This window comes from Hypanus sabinus, chromosome 23 (genome assembly GCF_030144855.1).
Source record: "Hypanus sabinus isolate sHypSab1 chromosome 23, sHypSab1.hap1, whole genome shotgun sequence".
NCBI classification, from domain to species: Eukaryota; Metazoa; Chordata; class Chondrichthyes; order Myliobatiformes; family Dasyatidae; genus Hypanus; species Hypanus sabinus.
Genome location: NC_082728.1, coordinates 54,626,457 through 54,646,425, shown reverse-complemented (window position 1 = coordinate 54,646,425; position 19,969 = coordinate 54,626,457).

Below are 19,969 nucleotides of genomic sequence, written 5' to 3'. Positions count from 1 at the left end.
AACACTGTTTAATACTCTTTCCCTATCATTTAGTATAGTCTACTACCATTTTTATCTCTGTTACAGAGGTTGGTGAAGATACTGTGAGCAATAACAGCAACATCACATAATACAAGTTCAATGATTCAAAACAATGGAAAGCTAAACGGAGTTCTAATGTAACTCCAATGTTCCAGGTTCTTGAATTCAACTTATGTATGCCTTTCCGGTTGGTAGTATAGAATGTGTTAGCAATAACTTAGCCTGCACCCTGTTATAGATATGCACATCCACCTAACAGAAAATAAACGTAATAGTAAGTATTGCATTGATCAGAAAACAGAATGCAATATTATTTTACTCTAAAGTACTATGTGCTAACTTGATGCAACCCAGTTTAATATTCTTTCCCTATCATTTAGTGTAGTCTGCTACCACTTCTATGTGAGTGCTACTGAGATTGGTGAAGTTACTTTTAGCAATATCTCCAACATCACATAATACAACTTCAATGATTCAAAGCAATCGAAAGCTCAAGGTAGTTCTAATGTAAATCCAATGCACTAGTTTCTTGAATTCAACCTCACTTTATGTATTCCTTTGCTGTCATTAGTATAGATTGTATTTCCAATCCCTTAGCCTTCACCCTGTATAGTTATGCACATCCACCTAACACAAAATACACATAATAGTAAGTAATGCATTGAACAAAGAAAGGAGTACAATATTAGATTACTCAAAACTACTATGTGCTTACTTGATGCAACACTGTTTAATACTCTTTCCCTATCATTTAGTATAGTCTACTACCATTTTTATCTCTGTTACAGAGGTTGGTGAAGATACTGTGAGCAATAACAGCAACATCACATAATACAAGTTCAATGATTCAAAACAATGGAAAGCTAAACGGAGTTCTAATGTAACTTCAATGTTCCAGGTTCTTGAATTCAACTTATGTATGCCTTTCCGGTTGGTAGTATAGAATGTGTTAGCAATAACTTAGCCTGCACCCTGTATAGATATGCACATCCACCTAACAGAAAATAAACGTAATAGTAAGTATTGCATTGATCAGAAAACAGAATGCAATATTATTTTACTCTAAAGTACTATGTGCTAACTTGATGCAACCCAGTTTAATATTCTTTCCCTATCATTTAGTGTAGTCTGCTACCACTTCTATGTGAGTGCTACTGAGATTGGTGAAGTTACTTTTAGCAATATCTCCAACATCACATAATACAACTTCAATGATTCAAAGCAATCGAAAGCTCAAGGTAGTTCTAATGTAAATCCAATGCACTACTTTCTTGAATTCAACCTCACTTTATGTATTCCTTTGCTGTCATTAGTATAGATTGTGTTTCCATTAACTAAGCCTTCACTCTGTTTTGTTATGCACATCCACTTAACACAAAATACACATAATATTAGGTATTGCATTGATCAGAAAAGGGAATGCAATATTATTTTACTCTAAAGTACTATGTGCTAACTTGATGCAACCCTTTTGAATATACTTTCCCTATCATTTAGAGTAGTCTGCTACCATTTCTATGTGAGTGCTATTGAGATTGGTGAAGATAGTGTGAGCAATATCTCCAACATCACATAATGCAACTTCAATGATTCAAAGCAATGGAAAACTCAAGGTAGTTCCAATGGAAATCCAATGTAGTAGGTTCTTGAATTCAACCTTTCCTAATGTATTCCTTTGCTGTGAGTTGTATAGATTGTGTTTCATTTAACTTAGCTTTCAACCTTTATAGTTATGCACATCCACCTAACACAAAATACACATAATAGTAAGTAATGCATTGAACAAAGAAAGGAGTACAATATTAGTTTACTCAAAACTACTATGTGCTTACTTGATGCAACCCTGCTTAATACTCTTTCCCTATCATTTAGTGTAGTCTACTGCCATTTTTATCTCTGTTACAGAGGATGGTGAAGATACTGTGAGCAATAACAGCAACATCACATAATACAAGTTCAATGATTCAAAAGAATGGAAAGCTAAACGGAGTTCTAATGTAACTCCAATGTTCTAGGTTCTTGAATTCAACTTATGTATGCCTTTCCGGTTGGTAGTATAGAATGTGTTAGCAATAACTTAGCCTGCACCATGTATAGTTATGCACACCCACCTAACAGAAAATAAACGTAATAGTAAGTATTGCATTGATCAGAAAACAGAATGCAATATTATTTTACTCTAAAGTATTATGTGCTAACTTGATGCAACCCTGTTTAATACTCTTTCCCTATCATTTAGTGTAGTCTGCTACCACTTCTATGTGAGTGCTACTGAGATTGGTGAAGTTACTGTTACCAATATCTCCAACATCACATAATACAACTTCAATGATTCAAAGCAATGGAAAGCTCAAGGTAGTTCCAATGGAAATCCAATGTAGTAGGTTCTTGAATTCAACCTTACCTTATGTATTCCTTTGCTGTGAGGTTTATACATTGTGTTTCCTTTAACTTAGCTTTCAACCTGTATAGTTATGCACATCCACCTAACACAAAATACACATCATAGTAAGTAATGCATTCCTCTGAAAATAAACTGCAGTAATATTTTACTCTAAAGCACTATGTGCTAACTTGATGCAAAACTTTTTAATACACTTTCCCTATCATTTAGTGTAGTCAACTACCATTTTTATGTGTGTGCCACTGAAGTTGTTGAAGTCAGTATGCTATATCACTAACATCACATAATAGAACATCAGTGTTTCATAGCTATACAAAGCTCAAGGCAGTTCCAATGGAAATCCAATGTAGTAGGTACTTGAATTCAACCTTACCCTATGTATTCCTTTGCTCTGAGTAGTATAGATTGTGTTTCCAATACCTTACCCTTCACCCTGTATAGTTATGTACATCCACCTAACACAAAATAAACTTCATAGTAAGTAATGCAATGAACAGAGTATAGAGTACAATATTTCTTTACTCTAAACTACTATGTGCTTACTGAATGCAACCCTGTTTAATACACTATCCCTATCATTTAGTGTAGTCTACTACCAGTTTTTAAGGGTGTGCTACTGAAGTTCTGGAAGGTACTGTGAACAATATCTCCAAAATCAAATAAAGCGACTTCAATGATTCAAAACAATGGAAAGCTAAAGGGAGTTCTAATGTAAATCCAATGTTCTAGGTTCTTAAATTCATCCTTACCTTATGTATGCCTTTGCTGTTAGCAGTATAGATTGTGTTACCATTAACATAGCCTTCACCCTGTAAATTGATGCACATCCACCTAACAGAATATACACGAAATAGTAAGCAATGCATTGATCTGAAGAGAGAGTGCAATATTATTCTACTCTAAAGTAGTTTGTGCTAACTTGATGCAAACCTTTTTAATACACTTTCCCTATCATTTAGTGTAGTCTACTACCATTTTAATGTGTTTTCTACTGAGATTGGTGAAGATACTGTGAGCAATATCTCCAACATCACATAATACAACTTCAAAGGAATCTTCAAAGCAATGGAAAGCTCAAGGTAGTTCTAATGTAAATCCAATGCACTAGTTTCTTGAATTCAACCTCACTTTATGTATACCTTTGCTGTGAGTAGTATAGATTGTGTTTCCATTAACTAAGCCTTCACTGTTATGCACATCCACCTAACACAAAATACACATAATAGTAAGGAATGCTTTGATCAGAAAAGAGAATGCAATATTATTTTACTCTAAAGTACTATGTGCTAACTTGATGCAACCCTTTTGAATACACTTTCCCTATCATTTAAAGTAGTCTGCTACCATTTCTATGTGAGTGCTACTGAGATTGGTGAAGATACTGTGAGCAATATCTCAAACATCACATAATACAACTTCAATGATCCAAAGCAATGGAAAGCTCAAGGTAGTTCTAATGTAAATCCAATGCACTAGTTTCTTCAATTCAACCTCACTTTATGTATTCCTTTGCTGTCAGTATTATACATTGTGTTTCCATTAACTAAGCCTTCACTCTGTTTTCTTATGCACATCCACCTAACACAAAATACACATAATAGTAGGTATTGCATTGATCAGAAAAGAGAATGCAATATTATTTTACTCTAAAGTGCTATGTGCTAACTTGATGCAACCCTTTTGAATATACTTTCCCTATCATTTAGAGTAGTCTGCTACCATTTCTATGTGAGTGCTACTGAGATTGGTGAAGATACTGTGAGCAATATCTCCAACATCATATAATACAACTTCAATGATTCAAAGCACTGGAAAGCTCTAGATAGTTCCAATGGAAATCCAATGTATTCGGTTCTTGAATTCAACCTTACCTTATGTATTCCTTTCCTCTGAGTAGTATAGTTTGTGTTTCCAATACCTTAGCCTTCACCCTGTATAGTTATGCACATCCACCTAACACAAAGTACACATAATAGTAAGTAATGCATTGATCAGAAAAGAGAATGCAATATTATTTTACTCTAAAGTACTATGTGTTAACTTGATGCAAACCTTTTTAATACACTTTCCCTATTATTTAGTGTAGTCTACCACCATTTTTATGTGTGTGCCACTGAAGTTGTTGAAGTCAGTATAAGATATATCTCTAACATCACATAATAGAACATCAGGGTTTCATAGCTGTACAAATCTCAATGCAGTTCCAATGGAAATCCGGTGTAGTAGGTTCTTGAATTCAACCTTACCTTATGTATTCCTTTGCTCTGAGTAGTATAGATTGTGTTTCCAATATGTTAGGCTTCAACGTGTATAGTTATGCACATCCAGCTAACACAAAATACGCAATAGTAAGTATTGCATTGATCAGAAAAGAGAATGCGATATTATTTTACTCTAAAGTACTGTGTGCTAACTTGATGTAACCCTTTTGAATACACTTTCACTATCATTTTGAGTTGTCTGCTACCATTTCTATGTGAGTGCTACTTAGATCAGTGAAGATACTGTGAGCAATATCTCCAACATCACATAATACAACTTCAATGATTCAAAGTAATGGAAAGCTCAAGGTAGTTCCAATGGAAGTCCAATGTCGTAGGTTCTTGAATTCAACATTACCTTATGTATTCCTTTGCTCTGAGTAGTATAGATTGTGTTTCCAATACCTTAGCCTTCACCCTGTATAGTTATGCACATCCAACTAACGCAAAATACACGTAACAGTAAGTAATGCATTGAACAAAGAAAGGAGTACAATATTATTTTACTCGAAACTACTATGCGCTTACTTGATGCAACCCTGTTTAATACTCTTTTCCTATCATTTAGTGTAGTCTACTGCCATTTTTATGTGTATTACAGATGTTGGTGAAGATACTGTGAGCAATAACAGCAACATCACATAATACAACTTCAATGATTCAAAACAATGGAAAGCTAACGGGAGTTCTAATGCAACTCCAATGTTCTAGGATCTTGAATTCACCCTTTTGTATGCCTTTGCTGCTCGTAGTATAGAATGTGCTAGCAATAGCTTAGCCTGCACCCTGTATAGTTATGCACATCCACCTAAGAAAATATACGTAATAGTGAGTAATGCATTGATCTGAAAAGAGAATGCAATATTATTTTACTCTAAAGTACTATGTGCTAACTTGATGCAACCCTTTTGAATACACTTTCCCTATCATTTAGAGTAGTCTGCTACCATTTCTATGTGAGTGCTACTGAGATTGGTGAAGATAGTGTCAGCAATATCTCCAACATCACATAATACAACTTCAATGATTCAAAGTAATGGAAAGCTCAAGGTAGTTCCAATGGAAGTCCAATATCGTAGGTTCCTGAATTCAACATTACCTTATGTATTCCTTTGCTCTGAGTAGTATAGATTGTGTTTCCAATACCTTAGCCTTCACCCTGTATAGTTATGCACATCCACCTAACGCGAAATACACATAATACTAAGTATTGCATTGATCAGAAAAGAGAATGCGATATTATTTTACTCTAAATTACTGTGTGCTAACTTGATGCAACCCTTTTGAATACACTTTCCCTATCATTGAGAGTAGTCTGCTACCATTTCTAAGTGAGTGCTACTGAGATTGGTGAAGATAGTGTGAGCAATATCTCCAACATCACATAATACAACTTCAATGATACAAACCAATGGAAAGCTCAAGGTAGTTCTCATGTAAATGCAATGCACTAGTTTCTTGAATTCAACATCACTTTATGTATTCCTTTGCTGTGAGTAGTATAGCTTGTGTTTCCATTAACTAAGCCTTCACTCTTTGTTATGCACATCCACCTAACACAAAATACACATAATAGTAAGTAATGCATTGATCAGAAAAGAGAATGCAATTTTATTTTAATCTGAAGTACTATGTGTTAACATGATGCAAACCTTTTTAATACACTTTCCCTATCAGTTAGTGTAGTCTACTACCATTTTTATGTGTGTGCCACTGAAGTTGTTGAAGTCAGTATAAGATATATCTCAAACATCACATAATAAAACATCAGGGTTTCATAGCTATACAAATCTCAATGCATTTCCAATGGAAATCCAATGTAGTAGGTTCTGGAATTCAACCTTACCTTAAGTATTCCTTTGCTCTGAGTAGTATAGATAGTGTTTCCAGTACGTTAGCCTTCACCCTGTATAGTTATGCACATCCACCTAACACAAAATACACATAATACTAAATATTGCATTGATCAGAAAAGAGAATGCGAAATTATTTTACTCTAAAGCACTATCTGCTAACTTGATGCAACCCTTTTGAATACACTTTCCCTATCATTGAGAGTAGTCTGCCACCATTTCTATGTGAGTACTACTGAGATTGGTGAAGATAGTGTGAGCAATATCTCCAACATCACATAATACAACTTCAATGATACAAAGCAATGGAAAGCTCAAGGTAGTTCTCATGTAAATGCAATGCACTAGTTTCTTGAATTCAACCTCACTTGATGTATTCCTTTGCTGTGAGTGGTATACATTGTGTTTCCATTAACTAAGCCTTCACTCTGTTTTGTTATGCACATCCACCTAACACAAAATACACATAATAGGAAGTAATGCATTGATCACAAAAGAGAATGCAATTTTATTTTACTCTAAACTACTCTGTGTTAACTGGATGCAAACCTTTTTAATACACTTTCCCTATAATTTAGTGTAGTCTTCTACCATTTTTATGTGTGTGCCACTGAAGTTGTTGAAGTCAGTATAAGATATATCTCTAACATCACATAATAGAACATCAGGGTTTCATAGCTATACAAATCTCATTACATTTCCAATGGAAATCCAATGTAGTAGGTTCTTGAATTCAACCTTACCTTATGTATTCCTTTGCTCTGAGTAGTATAGATAGTGTTTCCAGTACGTTAGCCTTCACCCTGTATAGTTATGCACATCCACCTAACACAAAATACACATAATAGTAAGTATTGCATTGATCAGAAAAGAGAATGCAATATTATTTTACTCTAAACTACTATGTGCTAACTTGATGCAACCCTTTTGAATATACTTTCCCTATGATTTACAGTAGTCTGCTACCGTCTCTATGTGAGTGCTACTGAGATTGGTGAAGATAGTGTGAGCATTATCTCCAACATCACATAATACAACTTCAATGATTCCAAGTAATGGAAAGCTCAAGGAAATTCCAATGGAAATCCAATGTAGTAGGTTCTTGAATTCAACCTTACCTTATGTATTCCTTTGCTCTGAGTAGTATAGATAGTGTTTCCAATATGTTAGGCTTCACCGTGTATAGTTATGCACATCCACCTAACAGAAAATACACATAATAGTAAGTAATGCATTGATCAGAAAAGAGAATGCAATTTTATTTTACTCTGAAGTACTATGTGTTAACTTGATGCAAACCTTTTTAATACACTTTCCCTATCATTTAGTGTAGTCTACTACCATTTTTATGTGTGTGCCACTGAATTTGTTGAAGTCAGTATAAGATATATCTCTAACATCACATAATACAACATCAGGGTTTCATAGCTATACAAATCTCAATGCATTTCCAATGGAAATCCAATGTAGTAGGTTCTTGAATTCAACCTTACCTTATGTATTCCTTTGCTCTGAGTAGTATAGATAGTGTTTCCAGTACGCTAGCCTTCACCCTGTATAGTTATGCACATCCACCTAACACAAAATACACATAATAGTAAGGATTGCATTGATCAGAAAAGAGAATGCAATATTATTTTACTCTAAAGTACTATGTGCTAACTTGATGCAACCCTTTTGAATATACTTTCCCTATGATTTAGAGTAGTCTGCTGCCGTTTCTATATGAGTGCTGCTGAGATTGGTGAAGATAGTGTAAGCATTATCTCCAAAATCACATAATACAACTTCAATGATTCAAAGTAATGGAAAGCTCAAGGTAGTTCCATTGGAAATCCAATGTAGTAGGTTCTTGAATTGAATCTCACTTTATGTATACCTTTGCTGTGAGTAGTATAGATTGTGTTTCCATTAACTAAGCCTTCACTTTGTTTTGTTATGCACATCCACCTAACACAAAATACACATAATAGTAAGTAATGCATTGATCAGAAAAGAGAATGCAATTTTATTTTACTCTAAAGTACTATGTGTTAACTTGATGCAAACCTTTTTAATACACTTTCCCTATTATTTAGTGTAGTCTACTACCATTTTTATGTGTGTGCCACTGAAGTTGTTGAAGTCAGGATAAGATATATCTCTAACATCACATAATAGAACATCAGGGTTTCATAGCTGTACAAATCTCAATGCAGTTCCAATGGAAATCCTGTGTAGTAGGTTCTTGAATTCAACATTACCTTATGTATTCCTTTGCTCTGAGTAGTATAGACAGTGTTTCCAATATGTTAGGCTTCACCGTGTATAGTTATGCACATCCACCTAACACAAAATACACATAATAGTAAGCATTGCATTGATCAGAAAAGAGAATGCAATATTATTTTACTCTAAAGTACTATGTGCTAACATGATGCAACCCTTTTGAATACACTTTCGCTATCATTTAGAGTAGTTTGCTACCATTTCTATGTGAGTGCTACTGAGATTGGGGAAGATAGTGTGAGCAATATCTCCAACATCACATAATACAACTTCAATGATTCAAAGTAATGGAAAGCTCAAGATAGTTCCAAAGGAAATCCAATGTAGTAGGTTCTTGAATTCAACATTACCTTATGTATTCCTTTGCTCTGAGTAGTATAGATTGTGTTTCCAATAACTTAGCCTTCACCCTGTATAGTTATGCACCTCCACCTAACACAAAATACAAATAATAATAAGTAATGCATTGAACAAAGAAAGGAGTACAATATTATTTTACTCAAAACTACTATGCGCTTACTTGATGCAACCCTGTTTAATACTCTTTTCCTATCATTTAGTGTAGTCTACTGCCATTTTTATGTGTATTACAGAGGTTGGTGAAGATACTGTGAGCAATAACAGCAACATCACATAATACAACTTCAATGATTCAAAACAATGGAAAGCTAACGGGAGTTCTAATGCAACTCCAATGTTCTAGGATCTTGAATTCACCCTTTTGTATGCCTTTCCTGCTCGTAGTATAGAATGTGCTAGCAATAACTTAGCCTGCACCCTGTATAGTTATGCACATCCACCTAAGAAAATATACGTAATAGTGAGTAATGCATTGATCTGAAAAGAGAATGCAATATTATTTTACTCTAAAGTACTATGTGTTAACTTGATGCAAACCTTTTTAATACACTTTCCCTATTATTTAGTGTAGTCTACTACCATTTTTATGTGTGTGCCACTGAAGTTGTTGAAGACAGTATAAGATATATCTCTAACATCACATAATAGAACATCAGGGTTTCGTAGCTATACAAGTCTCAATGCAGTTCCAATGGAAATCCAATGTAGTAGTTTCTTGAATTCAACTTTACCTTATGTATTCGTTTGCTCTGAGTAATATAGATAGTGTTTCCAATCCGTTAGCCTTCACCCTGTATAGTTATGCACATCCAGCTAGCACAAAATACACATAATAGTAAGTATTGCATTGATCAGAAAAGAGAATGCAATATTATTTTACTCTAAAGTACTATGTGCTAACTTGATGCAACCCTTTTGAATACACTTTCGCTATCATTTAGAGTAGTCTGCTACCATTTCTATGTGAGTGCTACTGAGATTGGTGAAGATACTGTGAGCAATATCTCCAACATCACATAATACAACTTCAATGATTCAATGTAATGTAAAGCTCAAGGTAGTTCCAATGGAAATCCAATGTAGTAGGTTATGAATTCAACCTTACCCTATGTATTTCTTTGCTCTGAGTAGTATAGATTGTGCTTCCAATAAATTAGCCTTCACCGTATAGTTATGCAGATCCGCCTAACACAAAATACACATAATAGTAAGTATTGCATTGATCAGAAAAGAGAATGCGATATTATTTTACTCTACATTACTATGTGCTAACTTGATGCAACCCTTTTGAATACACTTTCCCTAACATTGAGAGTAGTCTGCTACCATTTCTATGTGAGTGCTACTGAGATTGGTGAAGATACTGTGAGCAATATCTCCTACATCACATAATACAACTGCAATGGTTCAAAGTAATGGAAAGCTCAAGGTAGTTCCAATGGAAATCCAATGTAGTAGGATCTTGAATTCAACCTCACTTTATGTATTCCTTTGCTGTGAGTAGTATAGATTGTGTTTCCATTAAGTAAACCTTCACTCTGTTTTGTTATGCACATCCACCTAACACAAAATACACATAATAGGAAGTAATGCATTGAACAGAAAAGAGAATGCAATTTTATTTTACTCTAAATTACTATGTGTTAACTTGATGCAAACCTTTTTAATACACTTTCCCTATTATTTAGTGTAGTCTACTACCATTTTTATGTGTGTGCCACTGAAGTTGTTGAAGACAGTATAAGATATATCTCTAACATCACATAATAGAACATCAGGGTTTCGTAGCTATACAAGTCTCAATGCAGTTCCAATGGAAATCCAATGTAGTAGTTTCTTGAATTCAACTTTACCTTATGTATTCGTTTGCTCTGAGTAATATAGATAGTGTTTCCAATCCGTTAGCCTTCACCCTGTATAGTTATGCACATCCAGCTAGCACAAAATACACATAATAGTAAGTATTGCATTGATCAGAAAAGAGAATGCAATATTATTTTACTCTAAAGTACTATGTGCTAACTTGATGCAACCCTTTTGAATACACTTTCGCTATCATTTAGAGTAGTCTGCTACCATTTCTATGTGAGTGCTACTGAGATTGGTGAAGATACTGTGAGCAATATCTCCAACATCACATAATACAACTTCAATGATTCAAAGTAATGGAAAGCTCAAGGTAGTTCCAATGGAAGTCCAATATCGTAGGTTCTTGAATTCAACATTACCTTATGTATTCCTTTGCTCTGAGTAGTATAGATTGTGTTTCCAATACCTTAGCCTTCACCCTGTATAGTTATGCACATCCACCTAACACAAAATACACATAATAGTAAGGATTGCATTGATCAGAAAAGAGAATGCAATATTATTTTACTCTAAAGTACTATGTGCTAACTTGATGCAACCCTTTTGAATATACTTTCCCTATGATTTAGAGTAGTCTGCTGCCGTTTCTATATGAGTGCTGCTGAGATTGGTGAAGATAGTGTGAGCATTATCTCCAAAATCACATAATACAACTTCAATGATTCAAAGTAATGGAAAGCTCAAGGTAGTTCCATTGGAAATCCAATGTAGTAGGTTCTTGAATTGAATCTCACTTTATGTATACCTTTGCTGTGAGTAGTATAGATTGTGTTTCCATTAACTAAGCCTCACTCTGTTTTGTTATGCACATCCACCTAACTCAAAATACACATAATAGTAAGTAATGCATTGATCAGAAAAGAGAATGCAATTTTATTTTACTCTGAAGTACTATGTGTTAACTTGATGCAAACCTTTTTAATACACTTTCCCTATCATTTAGTGTAGTCTACTACCATTTTTATGTGTGTGCCACTGAAGTTGTTGAAGTCAGGATAAGATATATCTCTAACATCACATAATAGAACATCAGGGTTTCATAGCTGTACAAATCTCAATGCAGTTCCAATGGAAATCCTGTGTAGTAGCTTCTTGAATTCAACATTACCTTATGTATTCCTTTGCTCTGAGTAGTATAGATTGTGTTTCCAATAACTTAGCCTTCACCCTGTATAGTTATGCACCTCCACCTAACACAAAATACAAATAATAATAAGTAATGCATTGAACAAAGAAAGGAGTACAATATTATTTTACTCAAAACTACTATGCGCTTACTTGATGCAACCCTGTTTAATACTCTTTTCCTATCATTTAGTGTAGTCTACTGCCATTTTTATGTGTATTACAGAGGTTGGTGAAGATACTGTGAGCAATAACAGCAACATCACATAATACAACTTCAATGATTCAAAACAATGGAAAGCTAACGGGAGTTCTAATGCAACTCCAGTGTTCTAGGATCTTGAATTCACCCTTTTGTATGCCTTTCCTGCTCGTAGTATAGAATGTGCTAGCAATAACTTAGCCTGCACCCTGTATAGTTATGCACATCCACCTAAGAAAATATACGTAATAGTGAGTAATGCATTGATCTGAAAAGAGAATGCAATATTATTTTACTCTAAAGTACTATGTGCTAACTTGATGCAACCCTTTTGAATACACTTTCCCTATCATTTAGAGTAGTCTGCTACCATTTCTATGTGAGTGCTACTGAGATTGGTGAAGATACTGTGAGCAATATCTCCTACATCACATAATACAACTGCAATGGTTCAAAGTAATGGAAAGCTCAAGATAGTTCCAATGGAAATCCAATGTAGTAGGTTCTTGAATTCAACCTCACTTTATGTATTCCTTTGCTGTGAGTAGTATAGATTGTGTTTCCATTAAGTAAACCTTCACTCTGTTTTGTTATGCACATCCACCTAACACAAAATACACATAATAGGAAGTAATGCATTGAACAGAAAAGAGAATGCAATTTTATTTTACTCTAAAGTACTATGTGTTAACTTGATGCAAACCTTTTTAATACACTTTCCCTATTATTTAGTGTAGTCTACTACCATTTTTATGTGTGTGCCACTGAAGTTGTTGAAGACAGTATACGTTATATCTCTAACATCACATAATAGAACATCAGGGTTTCGTAGCTATACAAGTCTCAATGCAGTTCCAATGGAAATCCAATGTAGTAGTTTCTTGAATTCAACTTTACCTTATGTATTCGTTTGCTCTGAGTAATATAGATAGTGTTTCCAATCCGTTAGCCTTCACCCTGTATAGTTATGCACATCCAGCTAGCACAAAATACACATAATAGTAAGTATTGCATTGATCAGAAAAAAGAATGCAATATTATTTTACTCTAAAGTACTATGTGCTAACTTGATGCAACCCTTTTGAATACACTTTCGCTATCATTTAGAGTAGTCTGCTACCATTTCTATGTGAGTGCTACTGAGATTGGTGAAGATAGTGTCAGCAATATCTCCAACATCACATAATACAACTTCAATGATTCAAAGTAATGGAAAGCTCAAGGTAGTTCCAATGGAAGTCCAATATCGTAGGTTCTTGAATTCAACATTACCTTATGTATTCCTTTGCTCTGAGTAGTATAGATTGTGTTTCCAATACCTTAGCCTTAACCCTGTATAGTTATGCACATCCACCTAACGCAAAATACACATAATACTAAGTATTGCATTGATCAGAAAAGAGAATGCAATATTATTTTACTCTAAATTACTGTGTGCTAACTTGATGCAACCCTTTTGAATACACTTTCCCTATCATTGAGAGTAGTCTGCTACCATTTCTATGTGAGTGCTACTGAGATTGGTGAAGATAGTGTGAGCAATATCTCCAACATCACATAATACAACTTCAATGATACAAACCAATGGAAAGCTCAAGGTAGTTCTCATGTAAATGCAATGCACTAGTTTCTTGAATTCAACATCACTTTATGTATTCCTTTGCTGTGAGTAGTATAGCTTGTTTTTCCATTAACTAAGCCTTCACTCTTTGTTATGCACATCCACCTAACACAAAATACACATAATAGTAAGTAATGCATTGATCAGAAAAGAGAATGCAATTTTATTTTACTCTGAAGTACTATGTGTTAACATGATGCAAATCTTTTTAATACACTTTCCCTATCAGTTAGTGTAGTCTACTACCATTTTTATGTGTGTGCCACTGAAGTTGTTGAAGTCAGTATAAGATATATCTCTAACATCACATACTAGAACATCAGGGTTTCATAGCTGTACAAATCTCAATGCAGTTCCAATGGAAATCCAGTGTAGTAGTTTCTTGAATTCAACCTTACATTATGTATTCCTTTGCTCTGAGTGGAATAGATTGTGTTTCCAATATGTTAGGCTTCACCCTGTATAGTTATGCACATCCTCCTAACACAAAATACACATAATAGTAAGTAATGCATTGATCAGAAAAGAGAATGCAATTTTATTTTACTCTGAAGTACTATGTGTTAACATGATGCAAATCTTTTTAATACACTTTCCCTATCAGTTAGTGTAGTCTACTACCATTTTTATGTGTGTGCCACTGAAGTTGTTGAAGTCAGTATAAGATATATCTCTAACATCACATAATAAAACATCAGGGTTTCATAGCTATACAAATCTCAAAGCATTTCCAATGGAAATCCAATGTAGTAGGTTCTAGAATTCAACCTTACCTTAAGTATTCCTTTGCTCTGAGTAGTATAGATAGTGTTTCCAGTACGTTAGCCTTCACCCTGTATAGTTATGCACATCCACCTAACAAAAAATACACATAATACTAAATATTGCATTGATCAGAAAAGAGAATGCGAAATTATTTTACTCTAAAGCACTATGTGCTAACTTGATGCAACCCTTTTGAATACACTTTCCCTATCATTGAGAGTAGTCTGCCACCATTTCTATGTGAGTACTACTGAGATTGGTGAAGATAGTGTGAGCAATATCTCCAACATCACATAATACAACTTCAATGATACAAAGCAATGGAAAGCTCAAGGTAGTTCTCATGTAAATGCAATGCACTAGTTTCTTGAATTCAACCTCACTTGATGTATTCCTTTGCTGTGAGTGGTATAGATTGTGTTTCCATTAACTAAGCCTTCACTCTGTTTTGCTTTCAACATCCACCTAACACAAAATACACATAATAGGAAGTAATGCATTGATCACAAAAGAGAATGCAATTTTATTTTACTCTAAAGTACTCTGTGTTAACTGGATGCAAACCTTTTTAATACACTTTCCCTATAATTTAGTGTAGTCTTCTACCATTTTTATGTGTGTGCCACTGAAGTTGTTGAAGTCAGAATAAGATATATGTCTAACATCACATAATAGAACATCAGGGTTTCATAGCTATACAAATCTCATTACATTTCCAATGGAAATCCAATGTAGTAGGTTCTTGAATTCAACCTTACCTTATGTATTCCTTTGCTCTGAGTAGTATAGATAGTGTTTCCAGTACGTTAGCCTTCACCCTGTATAGTTATGCACATCCACCTAACACAAAATACACATAATACTAAATATTGCATTGATCAGAAAAGAGAATGCGAAATTATTTTACTCTAAAGCACTATGTGCTAACTTGATGCAACCCTTTTGAATACACTTTCCCTATCATTGAGAGTAGTCTGCCACCATTTCTATGTGAGTACTACTGAGATTGGTGAAGATAGTGTGAGCAATATCTCCAACATCACATAATACAACTTCAATGATACAAAGCAATGGAAAGCTCAAGGTAGTTCTCATGTAAATGCAATGCACTAGTTTCTTGAATTCAACCTCACTTGATGTATTCCTTTGCTGTGAGTGGTATAGATTGTGTTTCCATTAACTAATCCTTCACTCTGTTTTGCTTTCAACATCCACCTAACACAAAATACACATAATAGGAAGTAATGCATTGATCACAAAAGAGAATGCAATTTTATTTTACTCTAAAGTACTCTGTGTTAACTGGATGCAAACCTTTTTAATACACTTTCCCTATAATTTAGTGTAGTCTTCTACCATTTTTATGTGTGTGCCACTGAAGTTGTTGAAGTCAGAATAAGATATATCTCTAACATCACATAATAGAACATCAGGGTTTCATAGCTATACAAATCTCATTACATTTCCAATGGAAATCCAATGTAGTAGGTTCTTGAATTCAACCTTACCTTATGTATTCCTTTGCTCTGAGTAGTATAGATAGTGTTTCCAGTACGCTAGCCTTCACCCTGTATAGTTATGCACATCCACCTAACACAAAATACACATAATAGTAAGGATTGCATTGATCAGAAAAGAGAATGCAATATTATTTTACTCTAAAGTACTATGTGCTAACTTGATGCAACCCTTTTGAATGTACTTTCCCTATGATTTAGAGTAGTCTGCTGCCGTTTCTATATGAGTGCTGCTGAGATTGGTGAAGATAGTGTGAGCATTATCTCCAAAATCACATAATACAACTTCAATGATTCAAAGTAATGGAAAGCTCAAGGTAGTTCCATTGGAAATCCAATGTAGTAGGTTCTTGAATTGAATCTCACTTTATGTATACCTTTGCTGTGAGTAGTGTAGATTGTGTTTCCATTAACTAAGCCTTCACTCTGTTTTGTTATGCACATCCACCTAACACAAAATACACATAATAGTAAGTAATGCATTGATCAGAAAAGACAATGCAATTTTATTTTACTCTGAAGTATTATGTGTAAACTTGATGCAAACCTTTTTAAAACACTTTCCCTATCATTTAGTGTAGTCTACTACCATTTTTATGTGTGTGCCACTGAAGTTGTTGAAGTCAGGATAAGATATATCTCTAACATCACATAATAGAACATCAGGGTTTCATACCTGTACAAATCTCAATGCAGTTCCAATGGAAATCCTGTGTAGTAGGTTCTTGAATTCAACATTACCTTATGTATTCCTTTGCTCTGAGTAGTACAGACAGTGTTTCCAATATGTTAGGCTTCACCGTGTATAGTTATGCACATCCACCTAACACAAAATACACATAATAGTAAGCATTGCATTGATCAGAAAAGAGAATGCAATATTATTTTACTCTAAAGTACTATGTGCTAACATGATGCAACCCTTTTGAATACACTTTCGCTATCATTTAGAGTAGTTTGCTATCATTTCTATGTGAGTGCTACTGAGATTGGGGAAGATAGTGTGAGCAATATCTCCAACATCACATAATACAACTTCAATGATTCAAAGTAATGGAAAGCTCAAGGTAGTTCCAAAGGAAATCCAATGTAGTAGGTTCTTGAATTCAACATTACCTTATATATTCCTTTGCTCTGAGTAGTATAGATTGTGTTTCCAATAACTTAGTCTTCACCCTGTATAGTTATGCACCTCCACCTAACACAAAATACAAATAATAATAAGTAATGCATTGAACAAAGAAAGGAGTACAATATTATTTTACTCAAAACTACTATGCGCTTACGATGCAACCCTCTTTTCCTATCATTTAGTGTAGTCTACTGCCATTTTTATGTGTATTACAGAGGTTGGTGAAGATACTGTGAGCAATAACAGCAACATCACATAATACAACTTCACTGATTCAAAACAATGGAAAGCTAACGGGAGTTCTAATGCAACTCCAATGTTCTAGGATCTTGAATTCACCCTTTTGTATGCCTTTCCTGCTCGTAGTATAGAATGTGCTAGCAATAACTTAGCCTGCACCCTGTATAGTTATGCACATCCACCTAAGAAAATATACATACTAGTGAGTAATGCATTGATCTGAAAAGAGAATGCAATATTATTTTACTCTAAAGTACTATGTGCTAACTTGATGCAACCCTTTTGAATACACTTTCCCTATCATTTAGAGTAGTCTGCTACCATTTCTATGTGAGTGCTACTGAGATTGGTGAAGATACTGTGAGCAATATCTCCTACATCACATAATACAACTGCAATGGTTCAAAGTAATGGAAAGCTCAAGGTAGTTCCAATGGAAATCCAATGTAGTAGGTTCTTGAATTCAACCTCACTTTATGTATTCCTTTGCAGTGAGTAGTATAGATTGTGTTTCCAATACGTTAGCCTTCACCCTGTACAGTTATGCACATCCAGCTAGCACAAAATACACATAATAGTAAGCATTGCATTGATCAGAAAAGAGAATGCGATATTATTTTACTCTAAAGTACTATGTGCTAACTTGATGCAACCCTTTTGAATACACTTTCGCTATCATTTAGAGTAGTCTGCTACCATTTCTATGTGAGTGCTACTGAGATTGGTGAAGATAGTGTGAGCAATATCTCCAACATCACATAATACAACTTCAATGATTCAAAGTAATGGAAAGCTCAAGGTAGTTCCAATGGAAGTCCAATATCGTAGGTTCTTGAATTCAACATTACCTTATGTATTCCTTTGCTCTGAGTAGTATAGATTGTGTTTCCAATACCTTAGCCTTCACCCTGTATAGTTATGCACATCCACCTAACGCAAAATACACATAATTGTAAGTAATGCATTGAACAAAGAAAGGAGTACAATATTATTTTACTCAAAACTACTACGCGCTTACTTGATGCAACCCTGTTTAATACTCTTTTCCTATCATTTAGTGTAGTCTACTGCCATTTTTATGTGTATTACAGAGGTTGGTGAAGATACTGTGAGCAATAACAGCAGCATCGCATAATACAACTTCAATGATTCAAAACAATGGAAAGCTAAAGGGAGTTCTAATGCAACTCCAATGTTCTAGGTTCTTGAATTCACCCTTTTGTATGCCTTTCCTGTTCGTAGTATAGAATGTGTTAGCAATTACTTAGCCTTCACCCTGTATAGTTTTGCACATCCACCTAACAAAATATACGTAATAGTAAGTAATGCATTGATCTGAAAAGAGAATGCAATATTATTTTACTCTAAAGTACTATGTGCTAACTTGATGCAACCCTTTCTAATACACTTTCCCTATCATTTAGAGTAGTCTGCTACAATTTCTATGTGAGTGCTACTGAGATTGGTGAAGATACTGTGAGCAATATCTCCAACATCACATAATACAACTTCAATGATTCAAAGTAATGGAAAGCTCAAGGTAGTTCCAATGGAAATCCAATGTAGTAGTTTCTTGAATTCAACCTCACTTTAAGTATTCCTTTGCTATGAGTAGTATAGATTGTGTTTCCATTAACTAAGCCTTCTCTCTGTTTTGTTATGCACATCCACCTAACACAAAATACACATAATAAGAAGTAATGCATTGATTAGAAAAGAGAATGCAATATTATTTAACTCTAAAGTACTATGTGCTAACTTGATTCAACCCTTTTGAATATACTTTCCGTATGATTTACAGTAGTCTGCTACCATTTCTTTGTGAGTGCTACTGAGATTGGTGAAGATAGTGTGAGCATTATCTCCAACATCACATAATACAACTTCAATGATTCATAGTAATGGAAAGCTCAAGGTAGTTCCAATGGAAATCCAATGTAGTAGGTTATGAATTCAACCTTACCTTGTGTATTTCTTTGCTCTGAGTAGTATAGATTGTGTTTCCAATAAAGTAGCCTTCACCGTATAGTTATGCAGATCCGCCTAACACAAAATACACATAATAGTAAGTCTTGCATTGTTCAGAAAACAGAATGAAATTTTATTTTACTCTAAAGTACTATGTGTAAACTTGATGCAAAACTTTTTAATACACTTTCCCTATTATTTAATGTAGTCTACTACCATTTTTATGTGTGTCCCACTGAAGTTGTTGAAGTCTGTATAAGATATATCTCTAACATCACATAATAGAACATCAGCGTTTCATAGCTATACAAATCTCAATGCATTTCCAATGGAAATCCTGTGTAGTAGGTTCTTGAATTCAAC